This window comes from Moschus berezovskii, chromosome 4, assembly GCF_049115385.1.
Source record: "Moschus berezovskii isolate FMDL1 chromosome 4, NW_MosBer_1.0, whole genome shotgun sequence".
Taxonomy (NCBI): domain Eukaryota; kingdom Metazoa; phylum Chordata; class Mammalia; order Artiodactyla; family Moschidae; genus Moschus; species Moschus berezovskii.
The window spans coordinates 80,319,277-80,340,850 of record NC_142463.1 but is presented as its reverse complement, the minus strand read 5'-3'; the positions used below and the strand labels follow the sequence as shown (position 1 = coordinate 80,340,850).

The following is a 21,574-nucleotide window of genomic DNA, read 5'->3' as shown; positions in this document are numbered from 1 at the left end:
GCTACTCAAAGACTTTTACTGTTACACATCAGTATACAACATAACATATTTCTAATCATTACAGAGAACTCAGTGTCCCCTGCTGTGTCTCATGAGCAGCGAACAGATAAAGAGCTTGTCGATTGGCTGCAACTGCAAGGAGTGGATACGAGAACAATTGAAAAGGTAAGCTGAGAACCAAACCATTCCTAGGCTGTTATTACAAAGCTGCTTGGCTCTTGATGTATGTGATCTTTGTTTCAGATTCTTGAAGAGGGTTACACACTGTCTGATATTCTTAATATCACTAAGGAAGATCTAAGGTACCTTAGACTACGGTAAGAATAGCCTCAAAACATTTTGTGTGACAGAAAGTGGCCTTTTTGGCATGGTTAGGCTTTTACATAAAAGCAGTAGAAAACAAAGTGCTGGTAACTTTCCCCCCTTTCCCTTAGTCAGAAAACAAAAACTACCCAACCTCACTCCAAACTCTGGAGTTTCAAAGGGTAAAGTTGGGGAAAAGCTGAGAGGGAGCAGAAGCTAAAGGCCCGGGAGGCAAAGTCAACTGCCAGGCTAGGAGTGGAATGAGGAAAGACAGGAGTTGACAGCAGGCTACACTCAAACCCTTTCATTCTCCTCCACTGGTCATGTTTAATAGCCTACTCTGCACAGATGCCCTGGCACTCCTGTACATACCGCTAAGGCCACATCCCACTCGTGCTCGGGTAGAAATTTCACCTCCACATGTGAAGGGAACATCTCCCTATTTTAAAGTTAGGGACTACATTTTTAAGACTAGCCAGCAAAACTACACAAGTCTATACTATAGCTTTCGACATAAGGGCTCCTTAAGAAGTATTGTGTGGTATTGCTTTGAAGTTATCTTTTCTTACAACTCACTCTAAAGAAGACCTCTGTTTCGTAGCGGTGGTCTTCTCTGCAGGCTCTGGACTGCGGTCTCCCAGTACAGAAGACGGGCTCAGGGGGCCTCAGCAACCCAAGATGAGGCTTAATAATCAGCCACATGGGGGAGAGAGGGAGTCCAGAGCAGACATCTTTGTTAAAGCTTCTGTTACATACACACCAATCCTGCTGCGATTCCACAAGGAAAACACCACTGTTCATTGAACAAATTTAAGAACTTGAAGTTCTAAAGAATTGTGGAAAAATGTTAATATTTCTCAACATGTTTTAAATGTGAGTAGAACTGTATGTATTTTGAGAACTGTGACTAAAACTTGGTCTTCACATCCCAAAGTATTATGGGATTCTTTAACTTCAAACATTTGCTGGAAAGGTGGAACAATAGGTGTTTCACTGTTTCAATTATACATTCCATACATTAACTGGAATTGCACTTAAAATTAGAAAAAGATAAAGTCGATAAGACTATGCCTTGTATTTAATAATGTTTGATATGAATGTAAATAGAAAACTTAAGAAAATAGCTTCATATTTATATTGAATGTATAAATTGAGAAAGCTAACTTATTTGGCCTTTGAAACGAAGTAGTTATATTTAAACATGGAATTGTCCTTCCACCCCTGCCAAGTTATAATAAATAATTGTGTTATTAAGGAGAATGATGGTTCAGTGTGAACAGGCTTCAGCACCGATGTGTATACTAACGGGCGTGTGTGCACATTAGGGTACACTAGGTAAGCTGTTGGGCACTGCGAGGGACAGTGGCACACAAGGTGGTGGCAGAGTTGGACAGGCATACAGGGAATTGTTTTTCCTTTTAGTAACAAAGTTAAAATGAAAGTCGCTCACAGCTCTTTGCCAACCCCATGGACTATACAGTCCATGGAATGCTCCAGGCCAGAATACTGGAGTAGGTAGTCTTTCCCTTTTCCAGGGGATCTTCCCAACCCAGGGATGGAACCCAGGTCTCCTGCATTGCAGGCAGATTCTTTACCAGCTCAGCCACGAGGGAAGCCCAAGAATGCTGGAGTGGGTAGCTTATCCCTTTCTCCAGTGGATCTTCCTGACCCAGGGATTGAACCCAGGTCTCCTGCATTGCAGGCAGATTCTTTACCAGCTAAGTCACAAGGGAAGCCCTTAGTAACTAAAGTATGTGTTAAAATTAGTATACAACTAAATCAAATAGAACTATTCTAAAGAAATAATTTGGAGGGTTAAGCAAACTATTACCTATTTCAGACCTATATAACTAACCTATAAAATAACCTTGTGTGTGCAGTCACCTCTTTTAATGCAACACTGTACAAACCACATGCAAACACCATCTCAATCTACACGCCTTCTCTCTATGGGTTTTCCTCCTTGACAAAGTTGAGAACACAAAGCATTCCTTACAGTTGCTGCCAAAGAACCCACTGAAGGTGTGTGTATCTCGCCTTAACTGATGGACTTAAACTTGATCCACTGGTTTGCACCCCAGACTTCAAAAGGTGGATCATTGCAGTAAATGTGATAGCCAAGTTCTTCCAAAGGTGGTTCAGGATCAGCAGTAGCAAACTGAGCAGCATCCTCAATTTCTTTTATCACTTCCACATCAATTTCCTTTAATTCTTCAACACTGGCGAGATTGCTGTTCACCATCCTGTCCTTGAGGAGCATGATAGGGTCACTCTTACTTCTAACATCCTGAATCTCTTCTCGGGTATGGTAACTCACTCCAGGATCACTCATGCTGTGTCCATGGTAACGGTAAGTCTGCAGCTCCATCAGTATAGGCCCCTTTCCAGATCTACAATAGGCAGCTGCAAATTTTGTGGCCTCCTGAACACACAGGATATCCATCCCATCTACCCTCAGCCCAGGAATAAAGTTGCCTCTCTTGTAGTAATCAGTGCTGGCTGCTGCTCTCTCCACAGATGTTCCCATCCCATAGCGGTTATTCTCACAGTTGAAAATACAAGGCAATTTCCACAAAGCTGCCATATTGTAAGCTTCGAATATCTGACCCTGATTAGCAGCGCCATCGCCGCACAAACTCAAACAGATCTCATCTTTTCCATTATACTTACAGGCCAGAGCAATCCCAGCTCCCAGGGGCACCTGAGCTCCCATGATGCCATTGCCTCCGTAGAAATTCTTGGCATACATATGCATCGATCCTCCTTTTCCTTTAGCACAACCACCTTTTCGTCCTGTAAGCTCTGCGAGAATCTCCCGGACAGAGAGTCCACGAGTAAAGGTTAAGCCATGAGCCCGGTACGCTGTGATCAGATGATCTGTGGGGTTGATGCCAGCCTCCAGACCTATACAACAAGCTTCCTGACCATCACACAAGTGACAGAAACCACGGATAATTTTCTGTTTATACAGCTGATCTGCTTTTAACTCCATTCGGGGAACGGTCTGCATCATCCTGTAGTATTTGAGCCCATCCTCCCTGGTAAGCACTGTAGTGACAGGAGGGCCCTCTTCCAGCAGGTGAAGATCACATTTCTTAATTTCAAAAGTAGCATCATTTGGGATGCCACCAGCACTCTGCTTGCATTCTGCTTCTGGGTGACACCCGACAACACGCCCAACAACACGCCCGACAACACGAGAGAAGGCGGGGAGCATCTTCCTCATGGAGCGCAGGCAGTGGCTGCAGCTGCGAACCTCCAACAAGCTGAGGAGTGCGGCCCAGGTGCGTCCAAGTCTCCTTCTGGTGCCCTGAGAGGACGCTTCCCCTTAACGGGTGCAACGCGATGGAGACCAAAAGAAAGGATCTTAATCTCCAGTTTCTAGAAACAAAAATCAAACAGGGGTAAAGAGATCAGGTTCTCTCTGTAATTCAGAAAATGATGGGGCAGCTTCAGATTTCAGTCCACTCGGAAGGATGTTAAAGGAAAAAAACTTATTCATGACACTTCTTAGAGAAATTTAAAGCAGACTTTATTTGAGGGTTGAGGGACCACTGCAATGGGGTTCCACAGTGGGAGAGAAAGACTGACTTAACTCCAAATACAACAAGAAAAAGTGGTAATTGATGGTGGAGAATCAGGGTGGGGTCAGTGGATAGAAAATTGCTAAGAGGAAACATCAGGAGTAAAGGAAGATTCTGGTAAACCGACCCCCCAGGATTCTTGCTGAAAGCAACCAGAGTGATCAGAACCCAGGGTGATGGTGAAAGATGAGGAACTTAATTAAACTCTGAGGCTGATCAGATATTAAGGGTGGGGGACTCTTGTTAAATTGACTTAGGATTCTTGCTAAAGTTGGACAATGCAGAGACGAACAGGGAAGTCCAAAAGTCAAGGCCTTGTTGGAAAAGAGCTCAAAGGAGCCTGATTAGAATCTGGTCAAGGAGAGAATCTTTGTGAAGGACTGGAAAAAAACAAAAACAAATAAAACCACAAGGAAAAAAACTCAATTATATCATAATGACAAATCAAGAACAGCTGTGGAGTACACATACGTCTTCTATATTTTCTTTCTTATTCTTCTAAAATGAAGATAATAACCATGCAGTTTATACCATCATTCAAGTATACATTCACTGCAAACTGAAGCGCAACCTGGCCCAAGGGAGCAAAACATCATTCGAGTTCACTGCCTGAAATCTGTCATCACAGAGCCAAGCCTTAAAAGATTTTGCCCTTCCTTTTTCCATCTTTCCTTCTCCCATAGGGAGCAGTAGGGCATTTTCCATTTGAATTTGTTGCTGAGAATAGATTTTGAGTATCTCAAGGTAAACTGAGAAGTGGTACCCATGTAGTACTCTTAAAGTTAGAACATTTGTCTCCCTTACATCTATAGGCAATTTTTTCCTTACACCAATTCCTACACGATCATCTTCCTTGTTCCCCTACAAGTAGGAGATGCCTTGAAGAGATGCCTTGAACATTTAAAAACTAATCAAGCAAAGACATGGGAGAACCTTAGATGCATATTACAAAGTGAAAGAAGCCAGTCTGAAAAGATTACATGCTGTATGATTCCAACTATATGACATTCTGGAAAAGGTGGAACTATAGACATTAAAAAAATTAATGGTTACCAAGGACGGGGAAAGAGGGAGATAAATAGGCAGAACAGAGAGGATTTCAGAGCAGTGAAACTATTCTGTAGGCTACTATAATGTCAGATTACATGTCATTATATATTTGTCAAGACTCATAGAATGTACAACACTAAAAGTGAACTCTAAGATCAACTATGGACTTCACTCTAGGGAGTGATGTTAATAATCAGAGGCTATGGTGGGGGTAGGGGGTGGTAAGGGATAATTTTCTATATCTTCCTCTCAATTTTGTTGTAAATCTAAAACTTCTCTTTAAAAACTGTCTTATAAAAAGACGAATGAAGCCTCATTATTTTGAATTTTATACTATTTTGAAAAATGCAAACTTTCGTGCTGGGATGAGATTTACAACTTAATAGCACAAACACCATAATAAGGCCTCTGGCACATGACTTCTTTTCCGGAGACAAACTATTTCTCTTTGGGGGATAGTTAAGCAAAAACCATCCCCTGACACCACCTGATGTGAGTGTAAAGGACCGCTATGCAGGTGCCAGGGGGAGCCACAGGGAAGCGTGGAGGGAGACCTTCTCGTTCTCACCCGGACTAAAACCCAGTGTTCAGGGCTGTGTTTAGCGCTGGCCACACCTCCTTTCCCTCAAAACAGGGTGGTGCTGTGGGTGACACAACAATGAGGACTCTAGGAGCTGAAGTACAGGTTAAAGACGGAGGCGGGGACGCTAATGCAAAACTAGAGATCAAAAGGTGGTCTCCGACTAAAGGTGGCGGGTCTGGATGAGGAAGTGGCCGGTGGGGGTAGGGGCATTCCCTGCTCACACTTGGCCGTGAACCCTGCGAAGGGCTGCAGAAACAACGCGGAACCGAAGTGGCTGTGCAGCAGGCAGATATAACGCCTTTGAGGCCAGGCTGGGAGCTTGCCGGCGCTAAAACCTAACGTGTAGGGGAAAACAAAAAAAGAACAAAGGAAAGTCAGAAATCTAATGTGTATCAAAGAAAAGGGCTCGAAGAAATGCTGCAGGGGGAAAAAAAAAATAAAAGCTTCAACTCGAGATGCTTCCGGAATTTTCGGATGCTGATGTAGCCGCTGCCGCTGCCCTCTGCAGCTGCGCCTCTGAGCGCTGCCTTCTCTTTAACTGCCACTTTGATACCACAGTCTTTTGAAGTCTTTTTTTCGTATATTTGTCAGTCACTTCTGCATCAGAAAGAAGTCACTGTTCTAGGGCTTACCCGGTCGCGAGGCTCTGCTAGGAGCCAGGCAGAGACAGGTCCGTGGGCGCCCTCTCCTGATTCCACTGCGAAGCTGCAGCTGGTAGAGGTGGAAAAAAGAGCGCTTGCGTTTTCCCCATAACCAGTGCAGCAAATTTTCATTACATTTACCCCGTATCTGTGGCTATCAAACTTAAGCGATCACCAGAAACGCCTGGAGGGAATCGTAAAAACAAGATTTCTGGGTGCCGCCCCCAGAGTTTCTGATTCAGTAAGTTTGGAGTGCAGCCTAGTAATTTGCATTTCTAGCGAGTTCCCAGGTGATATTGGTTAAGGGAGCAGAGTCCCATAACGACTGCTGTCTACACTGGGCAAGGTAGGAAGGCACTTTAGAAAATCAGCGGACCTTATTTTCTGCAGTACTGGTGCTAATTTTAGGTTTCCAAATAGACTTTCTGAGAAGAATGTTTCCTGAAATTGTTGTCAGATTTACCTTATTTTGGATTTTCCGGTGGCTCAGACAGTAAAGAATCTGCCTGCAATGAAGGAGATGCAAGAGACAAGAGTTCAATCCCTGGGTGGGGAATATTGCCTGGAGAAGGAATTGGCAACCCACTCCAGACTTCTTGCCTAGGAAATCCCATGGACAGAGGAGCCTGGTGGGCTACAGTCAATGGGGTCACAAAGAGTCAGACACGACTGAGTGACTAACACTTTATTCTAAAGCAGCTCTGTGGAAACTGAAAAAGCTTTCAACTTGCTCAGGGTGTCACTCGAGGTAGTGAATGGTGCCACCTGAATGAGACCAGAGGTCTCAGCCCCCAACCAGTGCGCTCCCTCTTACAGTCTGCAGGAACCTCAAGTACCCTGCCATGACCTTGATGTGTAGCAACATCTGTAACGGCCACCTAGGGGAAAAACACACCTCAAATGTTGCTGAGACAGGAGAATTTACCACACACTCACATACTCACCACCTCCAGACTGCTTTCACCAGCAACACCCACCTTCTTCTGAAGATCTGTGGCACCAAAGCACCCTGGGGTGTGGCTGTGGTAACTTTCCTCCCTGCTCTCCGGTGTGTGGTAGCCGGTGTGAGAAAGCCACGTCTTGGTTGTTGCTGGGTTTAGCTGTTTTGTGGCTCCAGTCTACCCTCAGGATAGGCTCTCTCACAGAGCTCTGCATCACACCTTCAACTTCGCTTCCTTCTCACTTGATGTTTTACATGCTCTGAATATTTACAGTTTCTCCTCTCTGCCCACAGAACCCTTGGGCCTGTGGGCCTTGTACCTGGAATGCCAGCCCCTCATCTGCTCTTCTTCCCACCACCTTGTCTGAGGAACCCCTGCCTTCCATGAGGATTCAACATCCATTTTGTCTTTGGACACCCTCCCTTCACACACACACACACCCCGCCCCATCCCAAGACTGAGTAGGAACCTCTACTACAGAGTTCCCATAGCACCCAGGCCAAACACAGCCCTCAACACGTATGTGTGCTCGGTCACTCAGTTGTGTCCGACTCTTTGCGACAGTATGGACTGTAGCCCGGCAGGCTCATCTGTCCGTGGGATTCTCCAGGCAAGAATACTGGAGTGGTTGCCATTTCCTCTTCCAGGGGATCTTCCCGACCCAGAGATCAAACCCACATCTCCCGAGTCTCCTGCATTCCCAGCAGATTCGTCACTGCTGAGCTATCGGGGAAGTCCCACAGCTCGCCCTACTCTCGTGGCAATTGCATGTTCGCCAAGTTGATACCACTAGACTCCTTGGAGGAATGGCCATGACTTTTTCATCTTGGCACCTTCAGATCTAGCACAGCACCTAGAATGTAATGGGTGCTTAGTACATATGCTAGAAAGAGTGAACATGAGGAGGTAGAATGGAGAATTCCTACATTATGCATCCACATAAACTGAAAAGCAGCATGCGTAGGTGAGCCCAAAGAGCATTTGAAGGCCAGGAAAGCATCACCATTTTCAACCCCCAGACCATGCAAGAAAAGCCACACTTTCTGGAAAAGAGAGCTACAAGCAGGCTAGGTAGAACTCCGGCAATCCCAGGACAAATCATAAACTCAGATGGTTGGAGGGATCCTGGAGATTTCTGAAGACGTGAAAAGGTGCATCAATTATCCCTGGTTTCAAATTTTTTTCCGCAAACAACACAAGTAGTACCCAGGCCTCTGGATTCATTATCTGATATTTTCAGCACACATTATCATAAAGATACGGGATAAGCCCAATGATGAAAACGTGGGGCAGAGAATAGTAAAAGGGTCTCCAGACAACAGTGCAGCAGTGGCAGCCATGAAGGTACAAAACTCAGATCTCACTTCAAAAAGTAACTTACCGACAGCTACAAGGGTTGTGCTGAGCTGATGCCTTACTGCTGTTGGCACCTCCAGGCTTCACCTAGGTGTTTGCATCTTGGCCAGGCTCATTCCTAAAGACTCCCAGCCGGTGACTCAACAGGATGCGGAGATGGGGACATAGTCATTTCGGCTAACATGGGACCGCTCTGAGGGCAGTAGTTACTTAAGAACTTCCAACTGGGTTAACCGATACAGTCAAATCTCTTTAGCAGTCTGGGGCTTTCCCAGCCAAGCCTGCGTCTTCTCCCTTTTATTTCTCACAGGCATCACCCCCTCACTAAACCTCTTGTACTCCTAACTTTAACTGAGCAGGACCTTGTGGGGCCTTGCAGAGGCAGACCCTTCCCCCATTTCCTCTGCTGTAGCCTCTCCAAAGTACCCAGGTAAAAGAATTTCATGCCTATTTCCTGAGTTTTTCAGGTGTTAAAAACCACCACCAACCAGAAGAAATTAACTCCTTGATGATCATGAGCACAGAGCTCCCAGAATTGCTGGTACCTAATGCTGATGGCATCTGGTCCCATCACTTCATGGGAAATAGATGGGGAAACAGGGGAAACAGTGTCAGACTTTATTTTGGGGGGCTCCAAAATCACTGAAGATACTGATTGCAGCCAGGAAATTAAAAGACGCTTACTCCTTGGAAGGAAAGTTATGACCAACCTAGATAGCATATTAAAAAGCAGACACACTACTTTGCCAACCAAGGTCCGTCTAGTCAAGGCTATGGTTTTTCCCATGGTCATGTATGGATGTGAGAGTTGGACTGTGAAGAAAACTGATCTCTGAAGAATTGATGCTTTTGAACTGTGGTGTTGGAGAAGACTCTTGAGAGTCCCTTGGACTGCAAGGACATCCAAGTCCATTCTAAAGGATATCCATCCTGGTGTTCATTGGAAGGACTGATGCTGAAGCTAAAACTCCAATACTTTGGCCACCTCATGCGACGAGTTGACTCACTGGAAAAGACTCTGATGCTAGGAGGGATTGGGGGCGGGAGGAGACGGGGATGACAGAGAATGAGATGGCTGGATGGCATCACCAACTCGATGGTCATGAGTTTGAGTGAACTCCGGGAGTTGGTGATGGACAGGGAGGCCTGGCGTGCTGTGATTCATGGGGTCACAAAGAGTCGGACACGACTGAGCGACTGAACTGAACTTACTGAACTGAAGGATTGATAATGACCTTCCTGTTCCCTCACCATCAGCCAATCAGATAATCTGTGGAGGAGCTGACCACAGACCCTGCAACTCCTCCCTCACTATGACTTTAAAAATGCTCTGCTGAAACTTTTCAAGGAGTTGGGGTTTGGGGGACATGAACCACCTGTCTCTCTCTCCATGGCCCTGCAATAAACCTTTCACTGCCCCAAATAACAACATTTGTTTGGCCTCACTGTGAGTCAAACACACAAATTTACATTTACACTCCTTACCATCTACGTCGCTGAGGAGCTAGTAGAGCAGCCAAAGCCAGAAACAACAGTAGGAAACACAAAGGAAAAGTGGGGTTGGGGGGGCGGGGGGGAGGAGGGAGGGGGGAGAAGGGAGGAGGGAGGAGGGAGGTCCCTACAACTGACCAAATACGTCAAACCCAAGGTCTTATTGGTGACCTTGATCTCAAGTGGCCTCGGCCTGCAGCAGCTTGAAGCAGAGTCTCAGTTCCCTAACCAGAGAGTGAAGTCAGGCCAGGCAGTCAGCACTGAGTCCCAGCCACTGACCACCAGGCAAGTGGGCAGTGACAAGGCCCTACCTTTTCTGCTTTGCAGAAATAAATTTCAACAAAGAGAAGAAAAGTAGTGAAACAAGTAAAGAGTTTATTAGGAGGAAGAAAGTATCTATGAATAGACAAATATAGGTGGGCTGAGAGAGAGAGTTGTGCCTTTATGCTGAAGCTGAAGCTTCAATACTTTGGCAGCCAGATGCAAAGAGCCGACGAATTAGAAAAGACCCTGATGTTGGGACCTTGGGCTCTCCTGATAGCTCAGTTGGTAAAGAATCCAACTCCTGTTTTCTGGAGACTCCGGTTTGATACCTGGGTGGGGAAGATCCCCTGGAGAAGGGAAATGCTACTAACTCCAGTATTCTGGCCTGGAGATTACCATAGTCCATGGGATCGCAAAGACTCAGAAACAACTGAGCGACTTTCGCTTTGTTCTGATGTTGGGAAAGACTGAAGGCAGGAGGACAAGGGGACCAGAGGATGAGACGGTTGGATGGCATCACTGAGTCAGTAGTCATGAGTTTTCCAAGAGATGGTGAAGGACAGGGAACCTTGGCGCATTGCAGTCCATGGGTTCGCAAAGAGTCAGATCTGATTGAGCAACTGAACAACAACAAAATCACTTTAATGGGGCATTTCTTCCCAGTTTCCTCTGGCCAGTCATCTTGCTTTGCTTGGCCATGGGTCCATATTTGGTATAACTCAAGGTCCTCCCCTGTGAACAGGTATACCTCTTAGCTGAGATGGATCCTAGTACAGAGGCTAATGAGAAGATTGATACCACCCATTATGTATGAACTGGCACCACCTCCCTTTCTAGCCCCCAACGAGTCTTTATGAATGTCTAGTCAGGAAGTTCTTGACCTGAAGAATGAGAAACGTGTGATCTTTTAATCTTTTATCTGGGCAGGGCCCAGCTCCACCCTGCCTCTGCTATTATCATATCTTTGAGGATCTGCCCACAGGAGAGAGACTCCTGCTCAGCATGGGGCTTCCATGCAGACAACAGACACTGGTATCTTCCATGTTACTCAGTTCAGTTCAGTCGCTCAGTCATGTCCGACTCTTTGCGACCCCATGAATCACAGCAGGCCAGGCCTCCCTGTCCATCACAAACTCTCGGAGTTCACCCAAACTCATGTCATCAAATCAGTGATACCATCCAGCCATCTCATTCTCTGTCATCCCCTTCTCCTCCTGCCCCCAATCCCTCCCAGGATCAGGGTCTTTTCCAATGAGTCAACTCTTCGCATGAAGTGGCCAAAGTATTGGAATTTCAGCTTTAGCATCAGTCCTTCCAAAGAACACCCAGGACTGTTTCTCCTTTAGAATGGACTGGCTGGATCTCCTTGCAGTCCAAGGGACTCTCAAGAGTCTTCTCCAACACCACAGTTCAAAAGCATCAGTTCTTCGGTGATCAGCTTTCTTCACAGTCCAACTCTCACATCCATACATGACCATGGGAAAAACCATAGCCTTGACTAGACGGACCTTTGTTGACAAAGTAATATCTCTGCTTTTTAATATGCTGTCTAGGTTAGTCATAACTTTCCTTCCAAGGAGTAAACATCTTTTAATTTCATGTCTGCAATCACCATCTGCAGTGATTTTGGAGCCACCAAAAATAAAATCTGACACTGCTTCCACTGTTCCCATCTATTTCCCATGAAGTGATGGGACCAGATGCCATGATCTTAGTTTTCTGAATGTTGAGCTGCAAGCCAACCTTTTCACTCTCCTCTTTCACTTTCTTCAAGAGGCTCTTTAGTTCCTCTTCACTTTCTGCCATAAGGGTGGTATCATCTGCATATCTGAGGTTATTGATATTTCTCCTGGCAGTCTTGATTCCAGCTTGTGCTTCTTCCAGCCCAGCGTTCCTCATGATGTACTCTGCATATAAGTTAAATAAGCAGGGTGACAATATACAGCCTTGACGTACTCCTTTTCCTATTTGAAACCAGTCTGTTGTTCCATGACCAGTTCTAACTGTTGCTTCCTGACATACAGGTTTCTCAAGAAATATCTGGTCTGGTATTCCCATCTCTTTCAGAATTTTCCACAGTTTATTGTGATCCACACAGTCAAAGGCTTTGGCATAGTCAATAAACCAGAAATAGATGTTTTTCTGGAAGTCTCATGCTTTTTCCATGATCCAGCGGATGTTGGCAATTTGATCTCTGGTTCCTCTGCCTTTTCTAAAACCAGCTTGAACATCTGGAAGTTCCTGGTTCACATATTGCTGAAGCCTGGCTTGGAGAATTTTAAGCATTACTTTACTAGCGTGTGAGATGAGTGCAATGGTGTGGTAGTTTGAGCATTCTTTCCCATTGCCTTTCTTTGGGGTTGGAATGAAAACTGACCTTTTCCAGTCCTGTGGACACTGTTGAGTTTTCCAAATTTGCTGGCATATTGAGTGCAGCACTTTCACAGCATCATCTTTCAGGATTTGAAATAGCTCCACTGGAATTTCATCACCTCCACTAGCTTTGTTCATAGTGATGCTTTCTACGGCCCACTTGACTTCACATTCTAGGATGTCTGGCTCTAGGTGAGTGATCACACCATCGTGATTATCTTGGTCATGAAGATCTTTTTTGTACAGTTCTTCTGTGTATTCTTGCCACCTCTTCTTAATACCTTCTGCTTCTGTTAGGTCTGTACCATTTCTGTCCTTTATCGAGCCCATCTTTGCATGAAACATTCCCTTGGTATCTCTCATTTTCTGGAAGAGATCTCTAGTCTTTCCCATTCTGTTGTTTTCCTCTATTTCTTTGCATTGATCACTAAGGAAGGCTTTCTTATCTCTCCTTGCTATTCTTTGAAACTCTGCATTCAGATGCTTATATCTTTCCTTTTCTCCTTTGCTTTTTGCTTCTCTTCTTTTCACAGCTATTTGAAAAGCCTCCTCAGACAGCCATTGTGCTTTTTTGCATTTCTTTTCCATGGGGATGGTCTTGGTCCCTGTCTCTTGTACAACCCTCTGTCTATCAGATCTAGTCCCTTAAATCTATTTCTTACTTCCACTGTATAATCATAAGGGATTTGATATAGGTCATACCTGAATGGTCTAGTGGTTTTCCCTACTTTCTTCAATTTAAGTTTCAATTTGGCAATAAGGAGTTCATGATCTGAGCCACAATCAGCTCCTGGTCTTGTTTTTGCTATCTGTATAGAGCTTCTCCATCTTTGGCTGCAAAGAATATAATCGATCTGGTTTCAGTGTTGACCGTCTGGTGATGTCCATGTGTAGAGTCTTCTCTTGTGTTGTTGGAAGAGGGTATTTGCTATGACCAGTGCATTCTCTTGACAAAACTCTGTTAGCCTTTGACCTGCTTCATTCTGTACTCCAAGGCCAAATTTGCCTGTTACTCCAGGTGTTTCTTGACTTCCTCCTTTTGCATTCCAGTCCCCTATAATGAAAAGGACATCTTTTTGGGGTGTTAGTTCTAAAAGGTCTTGTAGGTCTTCATAGAACCGTTCAACTTCAGCTTCTTCAGCGTTGCGGGTTGGGGCATAGGCTTGGATTACCGTGATATTGAATGGTTTGCCTTGGAAACAGACAGAGATCTTCCTGTCGTTTTTGAGATTGCATCCAAGTACTGCATTTCAGACTCTTTTTTTGACCATGATGGATATTCCATTTCTTCTAAGGAATTCCTGCCCACAGTAGTAGATATAATGGTCATCTGAGTTAAATTCACCCATTCCAGTCCATTTTAGTGTGCTGATTCCTAGAATGTCAACATTCACTCTTGCCATCTCCTGTTTGACCACTTCCAGTTTGTCTTGATTCATGGAACTGATAATCCAGGTTCCCATGCAATATTGCTCTTTACAGCATCGGACCTTGCTTCTATCACCAGACCCATCCACAACTGGGTATTATTTTTGCTTTGGCTCCCTCCCTTTATTCTTTCTGGAGTTATTTCTCCACTGATCTCCAGTACAATATTGGGCACCTACTGACCTAGGGAGTTCCTCTTTCGATATCCTATCATTTTGCTTTTTCATACTGTTCATGGGGTTCTCAAGGCAAGAATAATGAAATGGTTTGCCATTTCCTTCTCCAGTGGACCACATTCTGTCAGACTTCTCCACCATGATTAAATATCCTCACTACTTCATGTTCTAAGGCAAGTTACTTTAGCTCCAACCTCCATGCTACAATTGAGACAGGACTGGACAGGGCACAACCTTTGAATGAATGATATCGCCCCAGGACATGTGTAAACTGATTAGAGCAACTAAGTCCAAGACTGTGATTCACACAGTCAACAGCTTTGGTGTAGTCAATAAAGCAAAAGTAGATGTTTTTATGGAACTCTCTTGCTTTTTCAGTGATCCAAAGGATGCTGGCAATTTGATCTGTAGTTCCTCTGCCTTTTGTAAATCCATCTTGAACATCTAGAAGTTCATGGTTCGCATACTGTTGAAAGCCTGGCTTGGAGAATTTTGAGCATTACTTTACTAGCATGTGAGATGAATGCAATTTTGCAGTCGTTTGAACATTCTTTGGCATAGCCTTTCTTTGGGATTCAAATGAAAACTGACCTTTTCCAGTCCTGTGGATACCTCTGAGTTTTCCAAATTTGCTGGTATACTGAATGCAGCACTTTCACAGCATCATCTTTAAGATTTGAAATAGCTCAACTGAAATTCCATTGCCTCCACTAGCTTTGTGTGTAGTGATGCTTCCTAAGGCCCACTTGACTTCTCATTCCAGGATGTCTGGCTTTAGGTGACTGATCATACCATTATTGCTATCTGGGTCATGGAGATCTTTTTTTGTATAGTTCTTCTGTGTATTCTTGCCACCTCTTCTTAATATCTTCTGCTTCTATTAGGTCCCTACCATTTCTGTCCTTTGTTGTGCCCATCTTTGCATGAAATGTTCCCTTGGTATCTCTAATGTTCTTGAAGAAATCTTTAGACTTTCCCATTGTATTGTTTTCCTCAATTCCTTGCCTTGATCACTGAAGAAGGCTTTCTTATATCTTCCTGCTATTCTTTGGAACTATGCATTCAAATGGGTATACCTTTCCTTTTCTCCTTTGCCTTTGGCTTCTCTTCTTTTCTCAGATATTTGTAAGACCTCCTTGGACAACCATTTTGTCTTTTTACATTTCTTTTCCTTGGGGATGGTCTTGATCCCTGCCTCCTGTACAATGTCACGAACCTCCGTCCATAGTTCATCAGGCCCTCTGTCTATCATATCTAATCCCTTGAATCTATTTGTCACTTCCTGTATAATTGTAAGGGATTTGATTTAGGTCATACTTGAATGGTCTAGTGGTTTTCCTTACTTTCTTCAATTTAAGTCTGAATTTGGCAATAAGGAGTTCATGATCTGAGCCATAGTCAGCTCCTGGTCTTGTTTTTGCTGACTGTATATAGTTTCTTCACCTTTGGCTGCAAAGAATATAATCAGTCTGATTTTGGTATTGACCACTGGGTTATGTCCATGTATACATTCTTCTCTTGTGTTGTTGGAAGAGGGTGTTTGCTATGACCAGTGCATTCTCTTGGCAAAACTCTGTTAGCCTTTGACCTGCTTCATTTGTACTCCAAGGCCAAATTTGCCTGTTACTCCAGGTATCTCTTGACTTCCTACTTTTGCATTCCAGTCCCCTGTAATGAAAAGGACATCTTTTGGGGGTGTTAGTTCTAGAAGGTCTTATAGGTCTTCATAGAACCATTCAACTTCAGCTTCTTCAGCATTCTTGATTGGGGCATAGACTTGGATTACTGTGATATTGAATGGTTTGCCTTGGAAAGGAACAGAGATCATTCTGTCATTTTTGAGATTGCATCCAAGTACTGCATTTCAGACTCTTTTGTTGACTATGAGTTCTACTCCATTTTTTCTAAGGGATTCTTGCCCACAGTAGTAGATATGTTCATCTGAGTTAAATTCACTCATTCCAGTCCATTTTAGTTCACTGATTCCTAAAATGTCGATGTTCACTCTTGCCATCTCCGGTTTGACCACTTCCAATTTACCTTGATTCATGGACCTACCATTCCAGGTTCCTATGCAGCATTCTTATTTACAACATTGGACTTTACTTCCATCACCAGTCACATCCACAACTGGGTGTTGTTTTTACTTTGGCTCCATCTCTTCATTCTGTCTGGAGTTATTTCTCTACTCTTCTCCAGTAGCATATTGGATACTTACACACCTTGGGAGTTCATCTTTCAGTGTCCTATCTTTTTGCCTTTTCATACTGTTCATGGTGTTCTCAAGGCAAAAACACTGGAGTGGTTTGCCTTTCCCTTCTTCAGTGGACCAGGTTTTGTAAGAACTTCCACCATGATCCGTCCGTCTTGGGTGACCCTATAGGGCATTGCTCATAGTTTCATTGAGTTAGACAAGACTGCGATCCATGTAATCAGTTTGATTTTTTTCTGTGGAAAATTCTTAAAGAGATGGGAATATCAGACCACCTTACCTGCCTCGTGAGAAATCTGTATGCAGGTCAAGAAGCAACAGTTAGAACTGGACATGGAACAAGAGACTGGTTCCAAATAGGAAAAGGAATACGTCAAGGTTGTATATTGTCACCCTGCTTGTTTAACTTATATGGAGAGTACATCATGTGAAATGCCAAGCACAAGCTGGAATCACGATTGCTGGGGAAAATATCAATGAACTCAGATAGAGAGATGACACCACCTTTATGGCAGGAAGTGAAGAAGAACTAAAGAGCCTCTTGATGAAAGTGAAAGAGAGTGAAAAATTTGGCTTAAAACTCAAAGTTCAGAAATCTAAAAGCATAGCATCCGGTCCCATCACTTCATGGCAGATAGATGGGAAACAATGGAAACAGTCACAGACTTTATTTTGGGGTGCTCCAAATCACTGCAGGTGGTGACTGCAGCCATGAAATTAAAAGACACTTGCTCCTTGGAAGGAAAGCTATGACAAACTTAGACAGCATGTTGAAAAGCAGAGACATTACCGTGCCAACAAATCTCTGTCTAGTCAAAGCTATGATTTTTCCAAAGCTATGGGTTTTCCAATATGGATTTTTCTGTATGTGAGCATTGGACTATAAAAAAAAGCTGAGCACCAAAGAAATGATGCTTTTGAACTGTGGTGTTGGAGAAGACTCTTGAGAGTCCCTTGGACTGCAAGGAGATCCAACCAGTCCATCCTAAAGGAAATCAGTCCGGAATATTCATTGGGAAGACTGATGCTGAAGCTGAAACTCCAATACTTTGGCCACCTGATGTGAAGAACTGTCTCATTTGAAAAGCCCCTGATGCTGGGAAAGATTGGGAGGAGCAGGGGATGACAGAGGATGAGATGGTTGGATGGCATCACCGACTCTTTGGACATGAGTTTGAGTAAGCTCCAGGAGTTGGTGAGGGACAGGGAACCCTGGTGTGCTGCAGTCCATGGAGTCGCAAAAGTAGGACACGACTGAGCGACTGAGTTGAAGCGAACTGAAATGAAGTCCAAGATGTTGAATGAATGGACTTCCACTAGACCTTAAGCCTGAGCTCATTGTAACATATCATATGTAACTGAGTGACATACCCGCAAGCACCATGACAGTTCCAAGTGAAAGTCGCTCAGTTGTGTCCGACTCTGTGACCCCATGAACTATACAAGTTCATGGAATCCTCCAGGAAAGAATGCTGGAGTGGGTTGCCATTCCCTCCTCCAGAGGATCTTCCCAACCCAGCAATGAAACCCAGGCTCCCACATTGCTCACGGAATCTTTACCAGCTGAGCCACAAGGGAAGCCCAAGAATACTTGACTGGGTAGCCTATCCCTTCTCCAGCTGATCCTCCTGGCCCAGGAATCGAACCAGGGTCTCCTGCATTGCAGGCGGATTCTTTACCAACTGAGCTGTCAGGGAATCCCCAGTTCCAAAGTCAAACATAAAAGGTCAAAGAGTGGGTGGTGGCTCAGTTCTTGGAAATCCCCACCCCTTTCCCAACATAGTTGCAATAATCCTCCCACTTATTAGCCTATGAAATTACTCAGCCCTATAAAAACTGACAACGCCATACCCTGGGGTCTCTCACCCTCTGAGATGACCCACACTCTGTCTATGCAGAGTGTATCTTCCTGAATAAACCTTCTTTCACTTTTCTATGGCTGCCTCTTAAATTTTTTCCTTTGCAAATCAACACATACTTGGTGGCAGTCCCGGGAACTCCCTGAGATATAAATATCTCTCTGGTTCCACTCTCTTTCCTTTTTCTTTTTCTGACTGCTCGGCCGCAATGTGGTCTCTTAGTTCCCTGACTAGGAATCAAACCTGTGCCCCTGCCTTGGCAGCTACTGGTCTGCCAGGGAAGTCCCCCCACCCTCTTTCCTGCAGCACAACCAGTCACACAAAATCACATCCTTGACACCTAGGGAATGTTTCCAGTGCATTAAATTAAAAACACCAGCCCCTCTTTCTCACAAGCATAACCTTGGCCTGAGTATCCTCTAATAGCTCACTGCCAGCACCAGAGCTCTGCCTCTTTTGGTGAAATGTCCTCAAAAAGGCAAGGAGAAATTACAGAACTATCTATGCCTATAATTTCATATCTTCTCAAATCTACATCTTCTGACATCCTGGAATGTTTTGGTTAAAATACCTGAGGTGAGGTGGGGAGAAAGAAACTAAAATGAGGAGTCTTATCTAGTCAGATTGCTCCCCAATATTCCTCTAGCCCATCCACTAGCTGTTCACCCTTGTTGCCAAAGATGCAAGAGAGAAGCTAAATGTCCCTCACATGTATCTTCCCACCAACTCCAACCTCAGAAAGTCTTCCAGGTATCAAAGGAAGAGAGTGAGAGAGCTACCTCCAGGTGAGAACATGGGAAGGTTGGAATAATTCATCTCACTTAAAGGAGCTGCCCTTTGGGTATTAATTTTAAAAGTAACTGGTGGTCCAGTGGTTAAGAATCTGCAGGGGACACAGGTTCGCGCCCTTGTCCAGGAAGATTCCACATATTGAACAGAAACTAAGCCCACACACCACAACTACTGAGCTGTCATGCTGCAAGAACTGAAGCCCGAGCACCTGGGACCTGTGCTCTGCAAGAAGAGAAGTCACTGCAATGAGAAGTCCATGCATCACAATGGGGAGTAGCCCCCGGTCACCACAACTAGAGAAAGCCTGCACAGCAAGGAAGAGCCAGTGCAGCCAAAAATATAAATAAATAAAAAAATTTTAATGGTTTAAAAAATTGTTTAATAAAATAAAAAGTAACCCCACAAACCAGCCATATAGATTTCTTTAGCCCACCGTTCAATATTGCAAAATAATTTTAATCCAGTTTCTTCAGCCAGCCCAAATTTCAGATGCATGCCTATCTTAAAATGTATCACTACCCACCTTCACACTGTTCATTGCATCCCCAAAAGGTCAGCCTAAGTATACCTTTAAAACCCTGCCTTCTGCCACAATCATCCTTTCTTGTTCCATCTGGCTCCCAAGACATATTTCTTGGTCAGCATAGAACTAAGGACACACTGAACCACATAGTGACTCTATTTTTGCTCCTGCCATCCAAGACAGTTGAGAATTAGGTTCGTTTTCTTTTCCTCTAGGCTCTTATAGATCCCTGGGAACTGGAGGGAGGCTAAGAAGGCAGCGACTTTATCTACCACCTTTAATCAGGGTCAGGCTTAAGCCTTCCCAACAGATGAGAATCGATATTTAAAAATAATTCTCAAGATGCTGAATGAATAAAAGAGGTCATTTTATTAATTCTATGGTGAGTAATGGACAGTTCTGCACATAAATGACATTGCCACTGGCTGTGCTGCCCATAGAAATCCAGCCTGCGCAAAAGTGCTGCCCAGAGAAGCGTAATCTCATCTGGGACACATTATCAGTAGATGAAGACGTAACGGGCCAGAAGTCACAGAGTGTTTCCCAGCTTGATACATGAATCAAATCGACTTTCTGAAGTCCTCTGGGAACATGCGTAAAAACCTGGGAAAAGGAACATCTTTCTCTGAGCAACTGTGATCAACTCTCAGGGTATTTCCTGGAGATTCATAGCCAGTGAGGCCACTCGCTGAGCGGATCATACATGTCATGCCACTAGCTCTAAACTGGACACTCATTTCCAGGAAATCTGTTGCCCTTGAATCATCATTGGTATAATAAAAGAAGAGGGTGTGATGATGTCTCCTGGAAGAAACCTTTTGCCTAGTTCTAGAGAATCATTTGCTGGGCATCAGGCTGAAATAATTCATCCAGTCTTCATGACTCTTTTTGGAAAGAGGTTAATGACTTGTTGCCAGATGCACTGGAAAAAAAAAAAAAAGGAACCTCGTGAGCATTCCTGTAGCAATTCATGAAACTGAGCTGGGGTCCCAGGTTGATCACTTATTGCATGTACATCTATGCGAAAGTTGTTTAACCTCACAAAGACTTCATTTTCTCACCTGTCAAATAAAGGCAATACCAACTGCCTTAAAAGTGGTGGCAAGGATTAAATGGACATCATCACAGCAGTGGAATTTAAGAGCTGCTCATTGGCCTCAGATTCCTGTGTTCAGAATGGCTTCTCACCAGCTATGTGACTTTGAACAAGTTACTTACCCTCTCTGTTCCTCAACATCTTCATAACAATAACACTTATTAATGGTGTTTTTATGAGAATAAAATGAGTTAACCCCGGTTAAAAAAAAAAAAAAGCTGTGAACAGTGCCTGATATAGTAACCACCCAAGAAGTGTTATTGTTATCATTTTATGTAAAGAACCAAGTGGGGCCACATTGCATGTTATAGACACGGTAAACAGGAGCTCTCTCTGCCCCCTGTTCTCTTGGCAAACTCCAGGGGAAACGTTAGGTAACATTACTCAGTACCTTTTATTTTCCAGTTCCTCTACGTAAATGAGGATTACAGCAAGGGATTGTCCCCTTATCTCCATGGACACAGACCTTTCTGCCTCATTTCCCATTGGAAATATTTCAGACGTGACTGACCCCAAGTCCAACAAACATGACCTCTAAAGCCCTCTTGACAAAAAAATACAATCCCTCCAACCCACCTGGTCCCAGCCAAAAAATACACTCCCTCATCTCACCAACCCACCCAGGTGCTTCAAATACTCATGATTCCATAATCCAGAAAATATTTGCAAAGCACCTGCCACTTACAAAGCAATAGGGAGAACACAAAAAGGAGCAGTTGTGAACTCTGCTCGAGGACCTGATGATTAGTAGGAGAAAGGAAAAACAAAAGGCACAAGGTGGTAGCCGCCATGAGAGGAAAGCAAAGGGGGTCAGAAACGACTTCAGGAAGGAAGTGGCATTGGGACTTCATCTTAATCAATGTGTATAATCCATGGGAATGGGGAATTCCAAATGAAAGGAA

The 21,574-nt window shown here is 44.1% G+C and overlaps 1 pseudogene; it reads right to left on the bottom strand.

Moving 5' to 3' along the window:
• Positions 1 to 2,168: 2,168 nt before the first annotated feature.
• LOC148778068 (pyruvate dehydrogenase E1 component subunit alpha, somatic form, mitochondrial pseudogene) lies at positions 2,169 to 3,657 on the bottom strand (annotated as a pseudogene).
• Positions 3,658 to 21,574: the final 17,917 nt, after the last annotated feature.